This window comes from Notamacropus eugenii, chromosome 2, assembly GCF_028372415.1.
Source record: "Notamacropus eugenii isolate mMacEug1 chromosome 2, mMacEug1.pri_v2, whole genome shotgun sequence".
NCBI classification, from domain to species: Eukaryota; Metazoa; Chordata; class Mammalia; order Diprotodontia; family Macropodidae; genus Notamacropus; species Notamacropus eugenii.
In genome coordinates, this window is record NC_092873.1 from 158066990 (window position 1) to 158077137 (window position 10148).

Here is a 10148-nt window from a genome sequence, read left to right on the forward strand (position 1 = left end):
TTTGTCTTCTTCATCTCCCTATGTCTGAAGCTAGTTGGGGAGGTGGGGGGAGAAATCAAGGGACAGAATGGATAATGTGAGTGGAGGAGGAGAAACTCTACTCGCTTTCATCTCTAGGGACATTAATCAGAAAAGCTTCTATTCTAATGCCCATGTAACAAATAGAAGTATAGTGTCCATATGTTTCCTATAAAGAAATATCCTGCACCAATACTGTATGTGTTAAATGTTTCAATTATTCCTAAAATATTCTAAACCTGTTCCAGAGCTATTGGACAAATAGGGAGCAAAAGACCATTTTCTGTTTCTCATTGTTGTATATTTTAAGCACATTAGACACATGTTAAAGATAAATGTGGGATATCACTAAAATATTTATCAACTTTGTATCTGTGGCAACCACAGAAATACTGCAGTAGCATCAGAATCATACTATTTGCCAAATTATATACAAGGAGAATCTGATTGTTAAAATTCATAGCATTCCAAAGGAGAGAAAAAAATGATGCATGCCAATGTTCTTGGTCTTTGAATGAGCTGAATCTGGTTGTTAAAATTCATAGCATTCCTAAGGAGAGAAAAAATGGTACATGCCAGTGTTCTTGGTCTTTGAATGAGCTGAGTTAAGGTGGATTGTTACCAGATGAATACTTGAATATAACTATTAATAAAATTAGCATTTGATTTAAATCACTTTATAATAAAAATAAGCCTTGGGTCTATAAAATGAAAAGTGAGATTTTTCAACTTTGATTGTCTTCCTCTTTCAACTTTCCATTCCTCTTACTGTCTCAGATCCTTACATAGCTACTTCATGAAAACAAACCCAGTTATGCTGTACAAGAATGCAGCAGAAAGGACAGAATGTTGATCAATGAAGCTGAGACTAGTGAAACAAGGAGGCAGCATGTAATAGTCTGTATAGGTAGCCTTGGAGCTAGACCTGCCTGTGTGTAACCCTGGCCAAGGCACTTATCTTCCCTGTGCTTCAGATAACTGTCAAAGCTGCTGAGATCACTGACTCTGGTATCATAAGATCCCAGTGATTCTGAATCTCTCTAGGTCATCATTCAAACACCATTCTCCATTCTTCACCACCCAATTCCTTATTCCCATTACCTCAATCCTAGCCTCTACAAAGTTCCAACCAAATATAATCCATGCTTCCACTGTGCCTTTTGGAATTTTTGTTCCACAGGCAAACTTTCATCTCAAATCTTTTCCTCTCCTACTCATTCCATCTTCTACCTGTCATTGAAATCTGGCTACCCACCAATGATACAACTTCAATGGCTAGCCTTCCTCCCCCTTGGCTCACTGATTGAGGCAAGGGAGTTGAAGTACTCTACTTCCCATTGTCACTTCCAGGTTCTCCTCTTACCTGCATCATGCAATTGACACACGCCACTCAGTCAAATCCTGGAAGGTGTTGTCTACGAATCTCCAGGTTACTACCCTTCTTTTTTCAATTAGTTTGCTACTTAGCTCATAATTTTTCTTTCCTTTTCAACTTTCATCCTCCTACTTGGAGACTTCAACTTACATATTGACTTCTTCTCAAATACTCTAACCACCCAGTTCCTCAGCCTACTCCTCTACCTCACCTCAGCTACACACAAAAAATGGTCATACCCTTGATTTTGGTATCACTCACAGAAGCACAACTTCCATTTTCAAGAATTCCAGAATCCACTTATCTGACTCTAATCTATTGACTTTCCACATCTTCCTCTACCTTCCCTTATCAAACTCAACTTTGTTTCTCTACCATCTCTCAATGCCTCAGTTTTCTCACAGGCCATCTCCCCTGCATTGTTCACTGTTCTCTTTTTGATGAACCTCTTCAACGCTTTACTGTCCTCTTCATGTGAATCCCTAGCTCCTTTATCATATCACTGATTGTGTCCTGCCAAGCATCAGCTTTGGGTCACTCTCACCACCTTTGCTCCTATACATGTGCAGATGAATGAAGATATAGAAAATCACACAACCATTTTGACTGAGTTCACTCCAAATTTCTGTTACACAACATCACTTGGCCCTCACTTTTGCTGGAAAATCCTATTGTACCTTCTTTATCAACTCACTATCCCACTTGGCACAGTGGCTCTTACAAACCTTTTCTTCATTCCTCAAATATCCTATAGTTCCTTCTCACAGCTTCTCAGCTGAAAACCTTGCCTTATATTTTATAGAACAAATTGAGGACGTTTTCCATGAACTCCTCCCCTCTTCCTTATCTCACATCGGCTTTCTGCCACTATCTATTTCTTCACTTGTTTCATATGAAGAGAGGGCCCTACTCCTTACCAAGACTAACCCTTCTAGGTGTACAAGTGATCCCATTCCATCCTATATTCTCCAGCAGATTGACCCTTCTTTCATTCTCACTCTCTCATTTACCTTCAATCTCTCCCTGTCCACTGGCTCCTTCTTCAGTGTCTACAAACATGCCCATGTCTCTCCCATACTGGAAAAAAAACAACTCACATGATCCTTTCATCTCTGCTAATTATTGTAATATATCTCTTGTACCCTTCATGGCTAAACTCCTTGAAAAAGCTGTCTGGCATGCATCTGCTTTCTCTTCCTAGTGTCTACTTAACCCATTACAAACTGCGTTCTAACCTTATCATTCTACCAAAATTTCTTTCTTCATAGTTAACAATAAACTCTTAATTGTCAAATCTAACGGCCTTTTCTCATTCCTCATTCTCCTCCACCTCTCTGGAGCCTTTGACATAGTTGATCACCCTCTTCTCTGATATTCTCTTCTCTGAGTTTTTGGGACATCACTCTCTCCTGGTTCTCACCCTACTTTTGTAGGGGTGTTTCTCTTCAGTCTCTTTTCTTGGATCCTCATTCATCATGCCCTCTAACTGTAGGTGTCTCATGGTCTTCTCTCCATGGCCCTCTTTTCTTCTCCCTCTATGCTATTTCACTTGGTGATCTCATCAGTTCCCATGGATTTAATTACCATTTCTATGCTGATGATTCTCAAATCATCATCCTGTCCCAACCTCTCCACTGACTTCTAATCTCACATCTCCAATTGCCTTTTAGACATCCCAAATTGGATTTCTAGTAAACATCTTAAACTCAACATGTCCAACACTTACCTTATTATTTCTTTTCCCTAGTAAACCCTGACACTCTTCTAACTTTCCTATTACTGTCAAGGGCAACACCATCTTTCCAGGCTCTCAGGCTAACCACTTAGATGTTATCCTTGACTTCTCTCTATCACTTATCCCCCACATCCAGTCTGTTGCCAAGTCCTGTCATTTTCTCCTTTGCCACATCTCTAATTCACGTCCCCCTCTGACACTGCCACCATTCTAGTGCAGGCCTTTATCACCTCAGGCTTTGACTTACTGCAATAGCTCCCTGGTGGGTCTACCTTACTCAAGTCTTTCTCCACTCCAATCCATCCTCCATTTAGCTACTGAATTAATTGATTTTCCTCAACTATAGGTCTAATCAAGTACTGATCATACCCCCATTCTCCTACTCAATGCAGTCCAGAAACCCCTTATCGCCTCTAGAATCAAACACAAAATCCTCTGTTTATTTTCCAAAGCCCTTCATAACCCAGCCCTCTCCTACCTTTCCAAATTTCTTATACTTTATTCCCTACCATGTACTTTTCAGCTGAGTGATTGGACAGACTGTCCCACAAACAAGACACTATCTTTCTGCTCTGGACGTTTTCTCTGACTTTTCCTCGTGTCTCAGTGCTCTCCCTCTTCATCTCCATCTACTGACTTTCCTGAGATCCTTGTTCTTCAGTCACTTTTTAATTGTGTCTGACTTTTGGTGACTCCATTTGGGAATTTTTTTGGCAAAGATACAGCAGTGATTTTGCCATTCCCTTCTCCAGCTCATTTTACAGATGAGGCACACTGACGCTCAGCGTCACACAGTTAGTAAGTGTGTGAAGCCGGATGTGAACTTAGCTGAGTCTTCCTGACTCCAAGGCTGGTACTCTATCCACTGCACCACCCAGCTGCTCCAGGCTTCCTTTAAGTTACTAAAATCTCATCTTCTATAGGAATCCCTTCCCAACTCTTCTTAATTTTAGTACCTTCCCTCATATATGTGTGTGTGCACATACATGTATGCATGCATATATATATACACACACATCTATACATATACTTTATACAGATTATACAGATATTATATATGGATAGATTATAGATATGTTTTCTCTCTCTCATTAAATTGTGAACTCTTTTAAGGAAGAGATTGTCTTTTTCCTTATTTTTTTTTTTTGGTACCCCTAGTACTTGGAAGAGTTTCTGGCTTGTAGTAGGTGCTTAATAAACATGCGACTGGCTGGTATGATCTGGGCTTCAACCCCTTCTCCAGTGCTGTCATTTATATGAACAAGTTGCTTAACTTCAGTGAGTCTGTTTTCTAATCTGTAAAATGGTGAACTTGGACTAGATAATGTCTCACCTTCAGAAACCTTTAAGCTCTGAATGTACAGTCTTGTAGAAGGATTATTATCAAGTTGATAATCTATATTTGTGGAGGGATTTTCCATGCTAGGGATGTCCCTGTTCCAATGGAACAACAGCATAGGACTTTCCCTCACATCTCAACACCCTCCCACTTCCCCAAGTTATCAATTCAACAATGACCCTCGAACCAAGTAGCACAATTTTCTGTCTCTTTCCACTTTCTGAAGACATAGTCATTCTCCATACCATTCCTCTCCATATTTCTCTGTGGCTGAATTATAGGTATTCTGCAAAACTCAAAACTGCATCACTATCTTTTAAAAACAGGACTCAGTTCAAACTCTGACAGAAAAATTATTTTCTCCCAGTCTTTGTTTTATCATCCTGTAGTGGCAAGCTGGCTTAACTATTCTCCCAAGTGACCTGGGTTTAACATCTGCTCTGAGGAAAGATTTTTTTTTTTCCTGGCTCAATAATTAAAATATAATGATCTTATTACTGTAAGAACAAGATGATTTATTCTTCTTTATGATGCATCGATTTTTGGCACTGTGAAAAATTGGGGAGCATGATTCCATGCAATTCCATAGGGTTTGCAATGGGTCTAATGTTACTTAATATCTTCAGAAATCATCAGATTGAATTGGACAGTGAATCACAGTTAGGAGGATTGGCTCACACTGTGTAACAGAGAAAGGAACATGAGGAGGAGACTTGGGAAATCAATGAAATAAAAGGGTGAGAATTTAGAAGGAGAGGAATTGTTTCAAACACCTGGGGTTGAGGAATAAAATACAGGCAAATAGAAAGACAATTAGAAAGTAAATCTCTAAAAACAGACCCAGAATAAAATGAATAAATGGGTGGCAGTTACACACACACACACAAAGCAGAGGCTAATGTGGAATGCAAAATAGAAGATTTATATGCATAAATTCCTTCTCAGAATGGAAACACCTGAATCCACATATATAATTTAGCAATATCTTTAAAAATTTTAAAAGTTGGAGAGGCAGTATGATATAGCGGAAAGAAGGATAGTTTAAGAGTTAGAAGGCCTTGGTTTAAATCCTAATTCTGCCACTTAACTGTGTGTCACTGAGAAAGTCACAGCCTCTCTGGGTCTCAGTTTCTCTGTCTCTGAAATAAGGAGGCTACATTATATGATTTCTAAGGTCCCTTCCACCTCTAGATGAGGATCTTGGTTTGGGGTCCTCAGCACCTCACATATAGCGGTTGCACACAGTTGGTGCTTAATATATGTTTGTGTAATTTATGGAATTGAATTGACTCACTCTTCTTACTCATGAGAAAAAATTAACTCATAGTACAAATTTGAACTTAGCATTGTCTTTTGCTCAGCAATCCAGTTTGTTGCTAAACTCTGCCATTTTTTCCTTTAAAAATGTCTCCCAAATGCATAGTTTTCCTACCATACTAATTCTATTATGATCTAATCCTTTTATCCTAGAAAACATAGAATGACTATGATGCTCCTTAGTGAGCTCACACATTCATTGATTAGATTATTTCTTTTCTGAGTCTTGAATCCCCTCTACTTTGTTGTAGGATTTGTACCTTAGGAAGCATCTAATGCAGTACTGAAGAAAAATGTACTCACAGAATCCGTAAACTATTTAATTAATGCCCAGTGTCTCTGAGATATTTTTGGATACTTTTAAAAATTACTTTCTCATGATTCTCATGGCCTGTGAGCATATTCCATGATGAGTTGCCTCATTATAAATTATTAGATGTTGTTTACTCATTCAAACAATATTTACTGAATACCTACCTGTAAGGCACTGTTATAGACATTATAGAGTATTCAGAGATGAATAAGTTACAGATCTTATCCTCACCAAATGTGGGGAAGAAGTATGTATACAACAAGCTAGAATATTACCATAAGAGTACAAAATATTATTAGGGAATGAAGATATCCCTTTTGACTGATGGTATCAGAAAAAAAGCTTCTTGGAGGAATTGGCATTTGAACTGAGCCTTAAAAGATAAATAGGAATTAGACAGCCAGAACTATAGGCAAGAAGGACATTCACAAAATTCTTTACCATTGTGTAGGGTGTCCCAAAAGTCTTAGTGCAATTTAAAGCTATCAGAATTAAAAGCTGCACTAAGACTTTTAGAACATTGTGTATTTTTTATTACTCTTATTTGAATATTCAAAATGAAAGAGAATTAAGATCAATAATAAGAGAGAATGTGCTGACCTGCATTGGTGGAGGGAATTTCTTCATGTACGAGTTCTCTATGCCACTGAAATCATAGATTCAGTTTTTCCTCCCTCTTAAGATGACTGGAGACATCCCAAGGTCCACAAAATGAGTGTTACTGAAGATGTATGGAGTTCCTTTTCTTTTTACTTTTAAATGTATATTTTTTTTAAATTTTTGGAATAAAACAAACATTTCCAAGACATAATATAATAAAAAAAAGTTGACTGAACATGAAACTGTAAATCAAATGTTATGCCTACTATAAGAAACTCAGAATAACCCCCTGAATATCACCTTGAATAATTCTATCATCTAGAGATAGAACAACCTCACTGTCACCCCAACTCCTACTTCCAAATGACAAAGGCAGTCAATTCATTTCCTCTTTCTGAAGATAAATGGCCCCCACTGAATTTGCTAACTGAATCATTCTAAGCTAAGCATCTTTCAAATTTCAGGATGGAAGTTTAGAATCCCTCTTGTGAATGCATCACCTCCACATCCAGGAAGTGCTTATTTAGGGTAAGTCTGACCTAAAACCTCTTTGACTTAGGAGAACCAAAGCAAAGGCATTTCAGTTACAATTCCCTGGGGTCTGCCTTCACTTTGAACCAAAGGATACTCCAACTAATCCTCTCTGGGATATGTTTTGGTGGGGTGAAGGAAGCAGGGTAGTAACAAATGAGGAGCAGAATTGTCCTGGGAGGCTCCATTAATAGAATCCCACTGTATCAAGACTGTAGAAGAGCTGAGTAATTTGTTATAAGGCAGTCGAAAGGTCAATTTTCCAACATGCTGGAATAGGCAACAGGCTTCCCAGGCAGAACGGATCCAAACTACTCATGGTTTTGATGAAAATATTATTGGCACTCTATTTCTGTCATGGAGCATCGAATCCAATTCCAAACAGGATCCAGACGTTGCTGTGTTTTTGCCCTCCCCTGCTGTCGTCTCTCAACGATTACTGATATTTCAGAAACAGAAAGTATTTCCTCAATTATCATTTTCATTAAAAACATATCATAGAAAAATGCCTCTCTTGCATTATTCTTTTAATCTTCTTTTCTATTGAAAAAAAAATTTTTTTTCAATTCCACTGGGAGCCAGCTATTGGCAGTCATTTCTCACTGTTGGATTCTGGTTAAAATTTTCTTCTATCCACTCTTCTCCATGACTTCTTGCCTGCTTTGAGAGCTACATAAAAGCTATGGATATCCATGTATGTGGTAGTAATGAAGTTGGGTAGTTGGGACATAGCATAACACTCTTAGCTCAGCAAGAAAATGAAGTAATGCTTTGGAAAGCTAGGTTATGGTGGTGAGGATAGAAATTAGAGGAATAGGAGACAACCTTTTTCTTACCTAGTGGTAGTTATCATCAGAGAGATGGTTTTGGAGTCAGAGACAGATGGTGTCAAGCCATGATTCATTCACTTACTAACTATGTGATATCAGGCCTCAGTTTCCCTAGATGTACAATGAGGGAGTTGGACTTAATGGTTTCTAGGATCCCTTCCAACTCTAAATCTATGTCTGACACTTCCTACCATCAGGAAGCTCTTCTGTAGCTAATTTAAGCCTTCTGTGCTTTAGTTTAAGTCTATTTTATCTTATTTCTGACCTCAGTAAGAGTTGGAGAAAAGCTATTCATCTTCAAGACCCTTCAGCTTTTTCTTATCCAGTTGAACTCACTGAACTTCACTTAAACTTTCATCCCCTTTATTCATCTTTATTACTCTCCTTCTAATGCTTTCTGGGCTGTTAACATTCTTCTTAAGTGGTGATTCTTTTTCTTTTTGTTCAATTTTGTGCAAAAACTTTATCCAATTGTGGGAAAGGGAGAAAACCTTTTTGCATTGTTTGCACCTATCCCTGCATGACTGGTAAACTGGACCACTTCTACCTGTTGCTTAGAGGACCTATGATATACTGCCAAGAAATTCAGATCCACATATTGACACAAGCAGTTTTCTCACAATTGTACATCTCAAGCAACCCATATTATATTATCTGAAAACTGCCCCTGTAATGATCAGTTATTGTTTCCATATTCTTTTGATTGATTGTAGATATTAAGTGGCAATTCTAAACTTGTATACTGTTAATAAGACTATATAAATAATGCTGAAACCAATGGAATGATAATCCCTCAATTTTCATATATCAAGTTTTTATTTATGAATCCAAGCATTAAATTTGCTTTCTAGAAGACTATCTATCTTATGGGTTGTGGTGGTGAGGACAGAAATTATAGGAACAGGAGACAATCTTTTTCTTCCCTAGTGGTAGCTATCATCAGAGAGATGGTTTTGGAGTCAGAGAGAGATGGTGTCAAGCCATCTTATCTCATTGACAGCTTATGTTCAGTCTGTTATCTTTTATGACTCCTAGAATAGGAGTTGTTAAGCTTTTTTTGTGCAGCAGACCTCTTTGGCAGTTTAGCAAAGTCTGTGGACCATTTGTTAGAATGTTTTTTAAATATATAAAATAAAATCCACAAGATTTTCCTAAAAAATGTTATATCTTTGCTCACCCAAGTTCACAGACCCCCTGAAATCTACCCACAAATCCCTTAAGAATCCATGGTTAAGGAGGCCCCAGTTAAGAATTCCTTCTCTAAATCATATTCTCTCCTTTTTTTCACAATCAAGTAGTCCCATCTTATACTAGTGCTATTGAGCTTTTTATTTCTTTAAATATGTTGATTTTTCAGTGTTTATGCTAACTGAAGTTAATTTTGGTTTGAGGGACCCTTTTCCTATAAGTTCCAGAAAATCCAGAGCTGTGTCTTCTCTAAAATGCATTTCTTCTTAGTGCATGGCAGAATGCTGTGCACAAAAGAGACACTAAAGAAATATTGGTTGAATGAATGAATAAATTAACGATACTGAATTCTAATCCTTTTCCCTTAAGTGTTGGTCACTCTCCCCTCTATAAACTTAAATCCTTTGCAACTTGAAGATCTTCTCTCTAGTCTTTCATACAGGTAAATGATATTTGTGGAAAATGACAATATTCAGAATGAGCTTGGGCTGGAATGACATTTTCATGATTTATTTCTAACCCATAATTACAATGTTTCTTATATTAAATGTGGACAAGAAAGTAGAGTAGGGTTATGATCTGTATTGATTCAAGGAGTATCTGCAGTGATGAAATCACAGATGTGAAGGGTTGATATAGATTTAAAAATGCCATTTTTCCCTTTAGGGTAAACGTTGTTCATTAGTATCTCTTAAAAATGAAGATACTAGAGTTAAAACAATCATTATGTATCCTTGTGTCAGAGGTTTTCACACAAAACAAAAATTCCAGATAGATTTCAGAGGAACTTCTCATTTCTCTGTCTCAAGGCAATCTGGAAAATTAATTCAGTGAAACTCCCCATTATGATATAATCAATTCCCCTTGTAAGAACACAGTTCCCAAGGCTTAAAGAGTGAAGC